This window comes from Macrobrachium rosenbergii, chromosome 19 (assembly GCF_040412425.1).
Source record: "Macrobrachium rosenbergii isolate ZJJX-2024 chromosome 19, ASM4041242v1, whole genome shotgun sequence".
NCBI lineage: Eukaryota > Metazoa > Arthropoda > Malacostraca > Decapoda > Palaemonidae > Macrobrachium > Macrobrachium rosenbergii.
In genome coordinates this window covers 32,723,880-32,740,314 of record NC_089759.1, presented here as the reverse complement: position 1 = coordinate 32,740,314, position 16,435 = coordinate 32,723,880, and the positions used below count along the sequence as shown (strand labels likewise).

General features: G+C 34.4%; 1 long non-coding RNA gene across 1 annotated transcript in view; it reads right to left on the bottom strand.

Moving 5' to 3' along the window:
- LOC136848806 (uncharacterized) overlaps nucleotides 1-5,715 on the bottom strand; it is a 512,153-nt gene extending 506,438 nt beyond the window's left edge. The window contains exon 1 of the long non-coding RNA XR_010856147.1: nucleotides 5,621-5,715. This is a non-coding gene — a long non-coding RNA (uncharacterized lncRNA). The remainder of the gene's footprint in view (nucleotides 1-5,620) is intronic.
- Between the last annotated feature and the right edge of the window lie 10,720 nt (nucleotides 5,716-16,435).

The window sequence follows — 16,435 nt, the reverse complement described above, 5'->3', positions numbered from 1 at the left end:
ATTCTAAAGGTGTAGGCAGTATAAATACTTTAAATTCTGGGCAAATTTACTGACTTTTCTCTTTAGCTGATGTATTTAGATGACAGAACTTAATAATATTCCGTGGGGAACAGAAACGTTTCTTGACATTAATTACCATATCAAGGCCTCATATATCCAAGGCAACGAAACACCATCTCCCCAGTAAGCATTTTAAATACGTTTTGATCTCTCTCTCTCTCTCTCTCTCTAGAAAGCCCATTATCAAGGCAGCAATATTAGTAACCTCTAAAACGACAGCATTAACGTTTTTATGAAGGTATCGTTAAAGAGAGGTTCCGGGGACAGCCTACGTAATGACCTTTTTAACGGAACCCGAAACCATCACGTGTAATTTAGCGTCTTCGCCTCATCGAGAGAAAATTTTCTTTTCCAGTCGGCGGGTAATCTACCTCCATCACCGCCTCAATAAAGGGAAAACCTTATCTAGCAACGATCTTTTTAGAAACCCGGAGGGAGTTTATCGTCTCTGGTTTTTCAGCCATGATGCGTTCTTATTTTCTCTTACCCCTCAATGCATGTTTAGTTTTATAAAGCGGAAGCGTTAGTATTCCCTCTTTATAGCCTCTGCTTTAAGACTGACCTACGTATAGTTTCTTTAGTACATAATGTTTTCATTTACTTCAAAGAATTCAATCGCTGGAGAACTCGCAGAGTTTACGTTAACGGAACTGTGTTTATTTTCTCTCTCATCAAATATATATATATATATATATATATATATATATATATATATATATATATATATATATATATATATATATATATATATATATATATATATATATATATATATGTGTGTGTGTGTGTGTGTGTGTGTGTATTTATATATATAATGTATATATATATATATATAGATATATATATATATATATATATATATATATATATATATATATATATATATATATATATATGGGTGCGTGTAAATCTGTATCAGAAACTGTAAAACTGATTTTGTTTTATGGCAGAAGGTGCTTAGGGCCGTTGCACCTAAATTGTACTGGTGAGTGTGACCGATAGGCTGAAATTCACCAGAGGGCAGAGTTCAGTAACTAATATAAAGTTTCACTATAGGGCTCAAAACTCGCGGAGTATAAGTGGGCCCCTTCTCCACACCACTCCACCAACACCTTTTAAGAAGAAAGTCCATCACCTGACAAGGTTTTTAGAAAAAGTTAGCTCTACAAAGCGAAAGACAAAATAAATGCAAGTCAAAGGCTGCCATTAAATTATAAACGATAAATGGAGGAAATCCTGATTACATGTCTGGGCTTCCTCTTCTCTTCTCGACAATTTCCAATTATTATCTTTCCGACCTTTCCTTAAGTTCTTTCATTTTCACTCCACGTTCATCTAATTACACCTCGCACAGTTTACCATCCTCATATCAAGCTCATTACCTTTTTCGTCACTCATTCATTACTTTTTACCCTGCTTTCATTAATGAATTTCCATTCCCTTGAAGTTTAAAATATTTCCGTTCATTCTGGAAAGTTATTGAAATTTTCTAAATATTTTCTTTTGTTCTTTTTTATTGTTCTTGCAACAATAAAAAATCACTCTTCTCTCTTCATGTTAGCCAAGGAAGCAGATCAATCTCGTAAATACTAAAATCTGAGCTTCGTCCACAAAAGTTCATTACAGTCCCGTTTCAGTTCTTCAGCAGTCGATTAGTTCGAAATCATTGCATATGGCAAGGCCTAAGGCCGTCAATCTAGCTTTAATCTAGTTTCAAGGTGCTCCTCAGACGTGATAATGGGTAACCCATAAACCCTTCTCTTGTTTGTCATCACACAGAGAGGCCAAGAGAGACATCACCATCATTACATATCTAGCAAGAACAACCAACTTCATGGCCATATATTTTAAGTTATGTCCAAGCAATAAGAAATTGCAATTCTTTTTATTCGATTCGTATTTATCTAATCGTCTGAATCCTCATAAAATTTAAGGTCAGTATCTTCCTAGTAATTGTTCTCTTACAAAAGTATCTAGAGTATTTCGACACATTTTTGCATCAGTTAGCTAATAGACTTTTAGAAACGCCACAACTGTTTAGACCTTAAATAGCTAATGCACGCCTAATTTATTTGCCGTCTAATGTGCAAACTCTGTACACAGCAATTATAGATTAAACTAGTATTTTTTTTTTTTAGCATTTCCCAATAACCATTTCCATTTACGTTTTACTTTGGGTTAATTATCTGTATTTTTAAACTTAATTATATGTTTAATAACTTCCCGATAATCTTGCTCCAAAACTCTATTAGCCCACGCCAGTACAAACACAAGTATTTCCGTGAACCTGATTCCCGGCGGTGATCCAGAGATTTTTACACTTTTAAGCCTACATTCCGACCTGAGGCCTATTATTTTTCAGTCCTTCAAGACAGGCCCTGATGCCGGGAGTTTTCAGAGCACATAATTTACATTAGTTTTTATATAATTACATATATCTAATTTTGTATTTATAATACACATTGATTATACTTCAGCCTATTCTTTTTCATGATCTATCTTATATTTCCTTACTTTATACGTTTTCTCTTTCTATTTGGAGTTTCTTCTTTATGAAAAAGGAGAAAGCAATGTTTATAAAAGAAAGTATAAATTCGTAACTGATGCTGAGATAATTTAGCATCACAACCAAAAATTTATCAGCATAATTTTTCTACGCGCTCTCCCACTCCAAGCCAAAAATAAAAGAGAGAGAGAGAGAGAGAGAGAGAGAGAGAGAGAGAGAGAGAGAGAGAGAGAGAGAGAGAGAGAGAGAGAACATATAAGTCGTTAAGAAGATGGATGAACACATCATATTATTATTAGACCAAAGACGTTACTATAGTGATAAATGAGCCTCAGGGTCTAAGACCTGTTTTTTCCAATATTGATAATTACATTATTTTTCAGGAACTCCAGAACGAGAAAGATTATTAATGATTCTTATTTAATACGAAAATATACTGTTTATGACAACATCCAGATCATTAATTTTGTTTCTTCTCGCAGGCTAGGTTCGAACAATGATATTTTCTTTCTTAGGACATGGCATCATGTAATGAAATGAAAAAGAACGCATGTGAAAAGGAGATTACATATATATATATACACATATATATATATATATATATATATATATATATATATATATATATATATATATATATATATATATATATATATATATATATAATATATATATATATATATATATATATATATATATATATAGAAAATCATCAACACACAATCACGTGTGGAACAGAAATAAATTTCTGACTCACGTCAGGATCGAACTTGGGTCTCTCAGGTGGAAAGCAAGGGCCCAGTGGTTAACGCCCTTGCTTTCCACCTGAGAGACCTGGGTTCGATCCTGACGTGAGTCAGAAATTTATATATATATATATATATATATATATATATATATATATATATATATATATATATATATATATATATATGCATATACTGTATATACATATATATATGTATATATACATATATATGTATATATACACACACCAACGGCACAACCTACCGAAAATTTTCTTCGATGTTCAACTAGATGTAAAAAAGAACACACGCGCATCATTAAACCAAGCGCGAACATAGAGCCGGGGTCTACATACATTAACAGCAAAATACAGTACCACCTCATGTGTGGCCCATCTCATGTTTCCAGCCACTGAATGGCTGGTGATGGCCTATTGTAGCTCACCCCTTGGTTTACGGAAAACTTACTGTAAGGGGCGTTCTGTTTCAGGTCGATTATTCATACAGTAATATGAACGCCTACCTTAGCGTGCAAAGTAGGGTCCGAGGGAAAATAGTATGAAAGGCTAAAATGGCTGAGGGAAAATTCTGTACTACTGCACATGAAAGTACGTCATTTCTTAGCTTTAAAAGTATTGGAAATCAAAGCGGAAATTAAAAAAAAAAAAAAAATTGAAAAAAAGATTGTTATTTTTACTTCCAAAAAGAGGGAGAATTAGTTGTAAAATAAAGATGAATGACACAACGTCATGGGTCCTGTACAGAAAAAGATTATCAGAACATTGTTCATCAAGTCTTTCAAAGTTTTAGTCATGATAACTTCCAAGGAAGAGGGAAAAGAGTGAGACTGATAGGACTGATCTATAAAGCACAGGAACTTAATTTGCTAAGTTGTCCCATAACGTCACTTCTGTGACAAAGGTAGAGAATCAGTTGTATTTCCTGGATGTCCTTCTAAAACTGCAAAATTATGACATCAGCACCAGTGCATACTTCAAGGCCACCGACTCCGGGCGCTGCCTTAACAATTCTAGCTAGTGACCTTCTCGTTCCCTGAAATTGAACAGGGCTCTTATTTCAGCTTAGCCCCCTCCTATTACTACAAGTGGGCCACACGCATAAGAATGTAAAGATGCCCTCCTAACATTGAAGAGGGCATGAAACAAAAACCATTAACCAATGGTACTAACATCAAGACAATAACGTCAATGACGATGACGAAGACACTGTGACTCAGTACTATTGGAACTAGATGAACGCCACTTATACAGCAGATGGGAGATTAATCAAGGCTATCATTGCAAGGGGCATCCATCTTATTGGCACTGCGAAAAGCATAAAAATTTTTAGGAAGACCTCCAACCTACTAAAAGACAAAGTCGGCGATCGTCCAATCGGACTTCAAAGGACAAACATGATAAAGTGGAATTACCCGCAGCGAAGACGAGTATGATTCCCATCGTGTCCCGCACGTACCACCTTCAGGATAGTGTCATTAACACTACCAAGGTAACCATGGCCTCCGTTCAACTACAGCGCTACTAGTTGCTGGTACTAGGTTTCTCGTTTACGAAAGAAAACTAAAACAACTTTCTATCCTTGAAGTCTTCTACATAGAAAAAATAAGTGTCATAGGCAAGTGATAAGAAGAAAGTTTCATGTTACTCACGCTGACACATTTCGAGAACGTACCCACATCGTCGGCCCTCAGGACCACTGAAGTCCCGCGCTTGTGTTCCCATTGAAGTAACCCACCGCCTTTCCAACCCGGCCACCGATGCCGCGGATTCGGCTCATCACTTCTACTAATCCCCACCAAGACCTTCCTATTGGTCAACCTACATTCAGCATCTCATAGAATTTGTGTAAATCCTGCGTTACCTCTTTTTGACGATCAATCTTAGCTGATAAAAAAGCTATGCTATTCATAAAAGTTACATAAATTTCAGTTAACTTCAAGAAACTCTAGCCCCTCGATGTTTAGAAATCTGCTCTTTCGACTACAGGTAAAGCCTAAACCTTCTTTCGACTTGAGAAAATTAAGAAGACACTACACACACACATACACAAGAACAGAAAGGCCCGAGGACGCTCTCCGATATATTACTGTTAAGATCTATATCAATCCTACTTTTCACCAAAACATCAAAAACATTTTAAAGAACGGTGCCCAATGGTCCAAATTTTACAATATAAATATATGTATGACACTGACCTACTTTTAGCGTAACAAGTTGAAAGAAATGGAAAACGTCAACAAAACAGAATATGGATAATATCATAGAAGGAAATATTGTACTGTACTTACCTATCAACTTCCAATCTTACAGTCCAAAGTTCTGAAGTATCTCCTCCAGCCAGAAATGATGCTGTTTGGCCCATTCGCCTGGATAGAGCTGAAAAATATAATATACTGATTACAAATGGTTTTAGAACACTACGCAACACTGCAGTAAGTGACATATGCTTCAGATGACCAAGACCCAAATCCAGAGTCATTTTCACTTATAATTTGAAACGTTTCTTTGAAATCAAGAACAGTAACAATTATGACAATCAGTACAAGGTAAATAAACAGATATCTAATTAAACAGTACAATACCTGCCTAACTTGAGCTAATTTTCTGACATACTAAGAAAAAAATCATCCCGGAAACTGCTGGATAAAACGCGTCGTCTTATTTTCTTCTTTTTGAGGATCAAAGAGGTCCCCATCACGATTTCCCGGACAGGGAATGAAAAGGATTCAAAATTTCATTCCCGGGTGCGGATTATAACACATTACAAGGTAACATATTAAGGAAGGGGATTATGAATCGTGAGACACGAGTAACAAGAATTTTGTGAAATTTGGTATGCGAACCAAAGAAAGGAAAGTGACGTTATTTTTTTGCTAGGATTAGACTTTTTCTTTTTTAAGAAAATGTTGAATTTTCTCTGCATAGCTCCTACATATCCAATATTTATTACATTTTTGAGTTTACACGTGCGTGTTTGAAAAACAAAAATTGATATCTTCTCTCAGACTGATGAATCTATTAATGTCAATCAACAAATTATGATAATAATTATAATTATACTCGTCATTATTAAAAAAAAACAGTCAAAATATACTTACATGGCATTATATTGGATATCACTGTAGTGCTACTTTGAACAACTGTTGTTTACCAATATGTATTGCATGAAGACACTTCAAATAGCAACTAAGTTTGAAATTATAGTAAGATGGCTAATGTTATTTACCATACACCCTACAAAATTATTGCCATTACCATTGTTAAAATACAGAACAAAGCAGTGAAAAGTTAACATATATAAAAATATGTTAATAACACATAAGAAAAAGTGAGAAACGGGGAAAATTTAGAAAATAAATTCAATAAAAACGCAAGAAAAAGAACAGCAGAATGAGAGTTTTTGGTGTGTGACTCGATGGCGTAGAAAACTGGCCCATTAATATTGGCAGAAAGGAATCTATAGATAACATTGGCCCTAAAGCTTTCATACGTAATTGATATGGGCACCAGTGATCTGGGCCACAAATCAGTTTTATTGGTGGTTTTATTTAATTGAATTCCATGAAATTCCTTAATATCGACAATTCCATAATTATTAAGTAACCTCTTACAAAACATCAGTTTCAATCAAGGAACTCACTCAACGGTGCGTGGAGCTTTAAAATATTCTAATTATTATGGAGTACAAAATTTTGTATTACTATCGAAATTTAGTTTTTAGTACACAAGTTCAATAAAAGTCATGTACTAAAATCTATCCTGATTAGCAAGAAAAAAGAAAATCCTGATGTAACATCCGGGAATAAAAAAAAAAGTGTTTATCTCAGAGTGACAAGACATTACTTATACAAAAAGCTCTTCATCCGAGCAAATACACCTTATTTTTTTTTTTTTTTGGACAAAAGCAAACAACGGGGAAAGGAAGTTTTAAGAGATGAGGAGAGAGAGAGAGAGAGAGAGAGAGAGAGAGAGAGAGAGAGAGAGAGAGAGAGAGAGAGAGAGAGAGAGAGAGAGCTGATGGCGAAAAACATCAATGGTCAGTTAAAATGTAAATAATTTCCTTTTTCGTACCATCTCCCTGGTTAAGATGTTTCCGTTTTCATAAGATGTCTGTTTTATTTAATGACTGACTGGCATGAAGCTGATTAAAAGAGAGAGTGAAAGAGATAGTGTAAAAGGGTTGTTGAGAAAGTCTACGTTCAAATAAAATTGTAATTAATTTGCCCTTTTTTTTTTTATCTCGACCTAAATGAAGTAGTTTCTTATATCATGCAAATCCTCTCCCCTCCAGTAATGTTTATGCTTAGTATAATGTAACTGAAGAAGAGAGAGATACAAAGAGATAGAGAGAGACTGGGGTTCCGTCATTAAGTATATAATTCCTAGTGCAGGAAACATTAATACATATATATATATATATATATATATATATATATATATATATATATATATATATATATATATATATATATATATATAAAAGAGACCAATTCCCGCTAAATTTAGCTTTGTGGATATTGTTGCGAATTTTACTAATAGAATTCTGTTGTAAAAAATATTACATCTTCTGGTATTATATTCTAAGTTGATAAACTATTGTATGTTGCTATCCTTGTCTTATGAGAAATTCCTAAAGATAAATCTAAGATAAAAAGAAGGAATAAACTTATAACCAGAAGGAAAGAGAGAGGAGAGGCAAGAGCATCCTCGTAATCGAGCCCCAGTTTCTCGTGAATGGTGCAAAATACTTCCTCTGTTTCTCTTCCTCACATTCCCAAAAGGAAGGAGCCTAACATTCTTCGGAACTGGAAGTGATTCGCTGAATCGGACGAGAGACGGACCTCATTTTCACCTCGACGAGGAGGGAACCCACATGAAACGAGATAATCTCTTTGGGACTCAAAGAGCTCTTAAATATTTGGCGGAAACTTATCAGTTATCATGGTGTTTCCTCGTTCTCCGGTGCAAAGCACGTTACCATATCATTATATATATATATATATATATATATATATATATATATATATATATATATATATATATATATATATATATATATATATATATATATTAGAGATATTCATATCACTGAATTAACAGAAATACGACCATAATAAGAGAACTAATATTTTTTGGTGACGAATACGATCGAGTTATGCCAGCAATAATTCTTTGCTTCAACGAATCAGGTCACCGAAACCCTTCCTGTCACTGGATTGCAATCTCATCACAAATAAAAATTGTTATGGCCGTCAAAAACTAAGAAAAGAAATAAGGAAATATAAATTCATTGCTATTCGCTACAGCAGAAACAACTGAATTTATGTAAATAATCCTTCTTTTGAATTCTCGTTCCATATTTGCTTTTGCTGACTTAATAATTTCACTCCCCTTTATATCTTCATAGACTCGATGACTTTCATGATTAACGTTGACTGGGACTTCATTTATTTGAAATATCATCGGCAACATATACTTTAGCATAATGCAGTCAATGTGTGACCGCTTTTCTGGTATCGATCGTTAGTTTTATAAATGTAGGAATATCATTAATATCACTGTGTTAATAATATATATATTATATATGTAAATATATACACACATATATATATATATATATATATATATATATATATATATATATATATATATATATATATATATATATATATATATATATATGACAACTGCTTCTTTAGGAAATGTTAAGTCATCAACACATTGGCAAGTAAAGCTGAGCAATTATTTACCGTCTTTGTTCCTAATCTTCTTTATCCCTTTTTTTATTTAATAGAGCAAAGTTAGTCTTACAGCCATATCATATCAATATTAGTCAATAGTTGTCCAATGTTCAAATTTCGATGGATTAAACAGCATATTTCTTACAGCGGAAATTCTTTATTTTCAAGCATTATGGCAGGTTACTGAAACCTGGGATGTAAATACGTAGATTTTCCTTATGGTATTTTCGGTGGTATTTCTTCTTTTTTTTCTGGCGTCTATCTGGTATTTTGAGTACTCTTCCTGTCGACATGTTTCGACCACCTCTATTGTCATCTTCTGGACTTTGGGATGAGCCTGGAGACACAGGGCGCTCGTGGCGGTATATACTCGTATAGGGGGGTCTCAGATCAGGTAGATTTTTCAATGGCTGCCTGGGGTGATTCTCCTCGGGTGAGGTGTCCTCTCGTGCAGTGATGGTTGTGTGCACTCTTGCGTGCATGCTCTGGAGCGCACGTTAAAGACCGGTGCTTCAAGCTCCAGACTTCAGTAAAAAATTTGTAATACAAGTTGATGCATTCAACTGTGAAACTGGAGCTGTTCTACTTCAAGAAGATGACAGCTGTATTCTGCACCCCGTATGTTTCATGTCTTTAAGGTTGAAAAAGCATCAGAAAACTTACTCAACAATCGAAAAAGAAACGTTAGCATTAATCATAGCATTGAAAAAGTTTGAAGCGTATGTGAACCGACCTAGGAATGGAAAAATTTTAGTGTTGTCTGATCACAACCCTATCTCATTCATCAGTAAGGTGAAAAATAACAATCAGAGACTGACCAGGTGGTCTTTATGCCTACAACTGTATAATGCAAAAGTGAAACACATTTCAGGAAAAGATTATGTTATCAGATTATTTATCACGTTGTGAGTCACTGGATTCAAACCCGGGATAACTAACCTTCTGGGGGGAGGAATTTCATGACATTGCATTGTAATATGTATATCATCCCATAGTTTTTATATATTTACTCTTCTATTTATCATGTGTTAAAATATCATATGTATCGTAATGTCAGATCTCAAAAGAATTAGTGATTTAGATAACTTAACAGCGTAATTTAGAATTAATAATTTTTTCATGATAATAGTGTAGCAGCGGGAGAGAGAGATTTGAGTTTTAGACCAGACGTGCCATCTGACACTAGTTAAGATAAGAGAGCGCTTTGTTTTGGGTTATGTGTAAGAGTATATTTCTCGATCGATTACGTCATGTTTTATAAGGTTGCATTTCAAAAGTTTTGCTTCCTTCTTCTAGAACTTTCTCTTGTATCTCGTTCCCAAAACAGCGGGCCCTTAGTGCTATTGTCCTTATATTGCACTGGTGAATGTTACCAATAGGTCCTGTATATATCCATATGGCACTGCTCAACAATTTGACAAAAATAAAAGGCTAATCATAGAAAAAAAGTATCCGCACTTCAATGTGTGCCTTAGGTGAAGAATATATGACAAGTGATAAATTATACTGTAAAAATGTACACTGTAGGATTCAAAACTCACATGACTTTCGGCTAGCACTCGCTAGACCCGAGTTCGAGTCTCCGGCCGGCTAATGAAGAATTAGAGGAATTTATTTCTGGCGATAGAAATTCATTTCTCGCTATAATGTGTTTCGGATTCCACAATAAGCTCTAGGTCCCTTTGCTAGGTAACCAATTGGTTCTTAGCCACGTAAAATAAGCAATCCTTCAGGCCAGCCCTAGGAGAGCTGTTAATCAGCTCAGTGGTCTGGTAAAACTAAGGTATACTTAACTTTTTTTCCTCGCCCCGCCCTAAATCCTTTAGGAATAAAGTTCATCCCCTGGCAACGATGTCAGAAAAATTAGCTTTACAAAGCGAAAGGCAACATAAATGCAGGTCAAAGGCCGCCACTAAATTATATAAAAGTTTCCTCTTCTCTTCTCGATAAAATATTCTTACCTCACGCACCTTTCCTTAAGCTTTTCATATTTCACCTCACCGTCACTCCTTAAATTTTTTCCTTTTGGTTTTGTGCGCCAATAATGTTTACCCAGCTTTCGTTAAGAAATATGCTTTTCCTTGAACTTGTCATAAACTTTTGAATGTTTCAGATTTTCAGTGCAGAGAGTTATAGAATTTTTCTCATTAATATCTTTTTGCTTTTGTTCTTTTTTTTTGCAACAATATAAAATCATTCTTCTCTTTTTATATTAGCTAAGGATGGATGGGATGGATGTACGATATTTAGGGCAAAAGCCCAGGCACTGGGGCCAAGAAGGCCATTCAGCGCCGTAATGAAGAGAAAATAAATTATGTTAATATTATGAATTCATGAAGGAAATGATTAATAAATAAAATGAAGTGATGTGACCAATAAATAAAGGTATGAAGTTTAATGAATGATGTGATATATACATAATAAAAAATTTAATGTCATTAAAATTTCATGTGATGTAATAAATATATTACGATATAAATTAAATATCATTGAAAATTTTAGCACTTTAAAAAAAGAGATGATAGCAGAAATATCTGCTTCATCTCCCAAAATATCAGAGAGGGATTTACCCTGGAAATATCTTTCTCCTTGGTTAAAATATCTGGCAGCCAAAATCTGAGCAACGCCTTCAGAAGTTCGTAATGGGTTTATTTTAGTTCTTCAGTAGCCCATTAGTTCGAAATTGTGTCCACGCAGCCTCTACATAAAAAAAATCATTCAATGATCTTGAAATAACAAAAATTATTCTTATCACCCCTTCCATATAGGTCGCCGACTCAACTCAACATCTCTACTAGTCCTCCATACTGGCCATCTGACTGGTCAACTTACATTCTATAACTGATAGATTTGTATAAATTCCGTTTAACCCTCTCTTATGCTCATTCTTTACTGCTGATAGAACTAAGCTGCTCAGAAACGTTGTAAAAATTCCAGAATACTTTAAAATATTATATCCTTTGAATGACTGGATTCCTGATCATCCAACTGACGGATGAAGATAAGCACTTATTTCGACAACTTGAAACAAAGAAAACATGCATGCACACACTTTAACCAGATCATCAGATAATTTGAAAGAACAGTATCCGATGGTCAACACAAAGAGTTCACAGAAATTACATTTGTTAACAAAAATAGGATACTAATAAATCTCCGAATATGACGTCAAATAAGATGGCAATGTTATACTTGCCTATCAAGTTCTATTCTTATGCCATATCAAAGTTCTGAGGTATCTCCTCTATAGGGTCCGCTTGTGCGTTATGTAAATTCGAGTTTTCCTTTCCTTATGAGGAAATTCAAAACCAGCAATGATGCTCTTTGTGCCATTCACCTTTGCTCTCAGACAGGCTGAAAAATATATAACATACTGATTATATGCGGTTCTTAAAACGGTAGGTGAAAATGTAATAAGCAACATATGCCTCAGATAATTGAGAACCAAATCACGTTCACTTATTATTTAAATCCTTTCACTTATTATTTAAAACCTTTTTTCTTAAATCATGACCAATTGCCACTATGAGAATGAGGACAAGGTAATTAAACATAAATCTGATTAAACAGTGTAATACCTGCCTAGCTAGAACTAATTTTCTGGCGCCAGTGAAAAAAAAATCAGCGGGGAGGTGTTGGGAAAAACATGTCGTATTTCTTTCATCTTGAAGATCAGAGAGGTTTCCATCCCGATTACCCGGAGAGGGAATGAAAAAGATTCAGGATTCCATTACCGGGTACGGATTATACCATATTACGAGGTAACACATAAGGGAAGGAGATTAAGTATCGTTAGATAAGCAACAAAGGTGTAAGGAAATTTGGTATGCTAGTCTGGTAATTGAAAGTTGCATTTTTATTATTTTATTTATTTCAACACCTTTCGAGTTTCCGAGCGTGAGTTTTTTGTGTGTTTGGATGTGTGACAGAAAAACCAACAATATATTCTCTCAGACTGAACTCGAATAAATTATAATAATGAATATAAATTGACAATTATCATCATAATTGAAATGATTTTTATAAAAATTAAATTAAGACCCATCGGATACAAATTTTCTTTAATCGTTCTTTAACTTAGTCCGAATGCATTCTACTTTTTATGAAAAATGATACATAATTTGGAAAATATACTTTCATGGCTTTATATTGGATATAGCTGCAATACTCCTTTCAGCAAGTCTAGTTTGCAGGTTTGCAGTGCATGAAGATACTTCAAAGAGTAACCAAGTTTTGGAAAATCACATGGGGATTTATACTATTCACTACATGTCCTAAAAATTATTACCACTGCCATTATTCAAATATTGATACGAAAGGGTAAAAAAATTAACATATAAAACACAGTGGTCGATAAAAAAAAAATTATAAGAAAGAATGGGAATAGAGGAAATAGTAAGAAAATAAATTCAACAAAAACATAAGAAAGAGAATAACAGAATAAATGTCTCTCATTTATTTCGGATCCAAATGAGAATTTTTTGTAGCGTGACTCGATGGTGTAGAAAATTGGCTCATTAATATTGGGAGACGGAAATCTAGCGGCAACAATAGACCTCAGGGTTTTTACAGATAACTGATAAGGGAAGAAAAGACTGAGCCAGAAATCAACTCTTATGGCAATTCTATTTGTTCAATTTAATTTCGCTAAAATATCTAGTATGGACACATCCAAAATGATTAAGAAACGGGATGCAAAACATCAATAACTTATTCTACCTCACATGGGACTTTAAAGCATTTTAGTAATAAAGTAATAATGTTACAATCGAAAATTTATTTTTAGTAAACTAAATAGAAAATAGATGTATACTGAAATGTAAGCCTGATTAGGAAGAGCAAAGGGAACCCTGATATAAAAAAAAATATGAATAAAAGAACGAACAAATGAACGTTCTTATCTCGGAGTGGCGAGACATTACTTATACAAAGAGCGCTTCATCCCAGCAAATACTTCTTATTTTTATTTGACAAAGACAAACAACGGGTAAAGGAAATTTTTCAGAGAGAGAGAGAGAGAGAGAGAGAGAGAGAGAGAGAGAGAGAGAGAGAGAGAGAGAGAGAGAGAGAGTGTATGCTGATGGAAAAAAAATCGACTTTCAGGTAAAATGTGAATAAATTTCTGTTCCTAAACTTCACCATGAGGAAGTTGTTTCCAATTTCATTTAATGACTGAGGGGATTGGCATGAATGGGATTAAAAGAGAAGGCGGAAACAGATAGTGAAAAAGAGTTGGTGGAAAAATACAGACGTTCAAATGAAATGTAATTAATTTTCCGTTCTGTATCTCCGCCTATGTTTCCTAGTTTCCTACTTTATATGTTAATACTCTGCCTTCTACGTCATGCTTGCGTGTAATATAATTACAGATCAAAGAGGACAAAAAAGTGGTAGCCAAATATTAGCTGCCATTTTAAACACACATACACACACATAAACACACGCGGACACACACACATGCATATTTATATATACATACATACATATATATATATACATATATATATATATATATATATATATATATATATATATATACATACATACACACACATATATATAATATATATATATGTATATACACATACTGAACATCTCACTGAAAAACAACAAAGTGACACCAAATAAACATTCCAGAATATTGTATCCACTCGTTTACCCCGAGCACTTTTCTCCTGGTGTCTGAACCTAATCTTAGTCTCCTAGTTGGATGAGTAAATATAATTTTGTGCGCATTAATTCTCAGATATCTTTCGTGTTGTGAAAGCTATCTGGCCCCAATAAAAATTATATTTCACATTTATTGAGATAAGTTGTAATGTGACTGCCCTGAGTAAAAAGGGTTTTAAAATTGATGAAATGCAAATCACAATGCCAGAGAGCATCACTGTAAAGGTAGTGAAATTTCTTCATAATGTACAGAACGAGGTTATGCGAAGGGTGCTAGAACGGAAGTTTGTGTGTGGGTCAGTGAGTGGATAGGGATGTTTTATCCTGAATATAGTGATAACTATTTGCATTTCACTAACTAGATAGGCTTAGTATTCAATCTTATAATATATGAAGGTTATTCAGTAGCTTATTCACAACTTTCTTTATGCTATAGGTAAGGACAAGTAAATAAACCCTCTGAGAGAGAGAGAGAGAGAGAGAGAGAGAGAGAGAGAGAGAGAGAGAGAGAGAGAGAGAGAGAGAGAGAGAGATTAACTTCAGTTTCATCCCAAATATACCTAGATAACATCCAACATATACCGCGTATTTAGTTAACAGTGTTGAACCCTTTCTCATTAAAATGCTTATTCAAGGAGTTGAGGCTCTACCAAAAATTTCATCTGCATCCGAGAAATAAGGATCCTATGAAAACAGAAGAGTTCAGGATCATTGCATAAAATCAAAGGTATTGCAGTTGTATTCCAGGGTGGATATCAGCTTAGAATTAGCGTGAACAAAGTCTGGGCTTCATTCTTTTTGTATAAAGTGATAATTAACATTGCAATACTTGAATATTTCTTTATGTAGAGTTTTATATGACACTTGATATATGAACGTCTAGCAAGATTCAATGGTAATTTTACATAATATATACTGTGCACACATACAAATATATATACCGGGTGTTTCGAAATTAGAGGCCCCCCCCCCTTCCACAGAACAAATGGAATGTTATGAAGTTTTCTGCTATAGTCTACCTCCAAGTACATTATTTTAAGTTTCTATTAAGCTATTTTTCATTTTACATTTCTTGTATTTTCAGACTGAGTGACGGAGATAGATACAGCCATGGCTAACGACTCAGAGGAAATCAGATGGATTGACCGAATCCGGGCTATAACCTTCAGAGAGGCCAGGGATGCTGGAGCATCCTTCATTTCACGTTCCTGGATAGCTAAATACATTAAAAGAGATGAATCCTTTGTTAAAAGAAACTGGAACAAAAATCCATATGACTGTCATCGCAAAAAGTGTGAGAATCTTGGAAGGCCTGAAGTCCTTTCTCAGGAGTCAAAAGACATCATAGCTGAGGCAGTGGGTAGACCAAGAAAGTCTTTACGCAAATTGGCGCTTGAACTAGAAACAAAAAGGGGAAAGAAGAGAAGTTATAGTGCTGTATATCATGAGTTGAAAAAATCTGGTATCAAGCCATTTCATGTTATCAGCAAGCCCAACATCACTCAGCAACAGAGAGAGAAGACCGTGTATGGTTTTGTGGTTCATTTCTTAAAGACTGGGATGAAGCTGACTTTCTCCATGTTGCCGCATCAGATGAATTCTTCAATTACACAGTCAGGAAGCAAAATCATAAAAATGACATCATTTGGGCTGCAAAGTTGGATGATATCAATGATGATGTGCACTATTGCC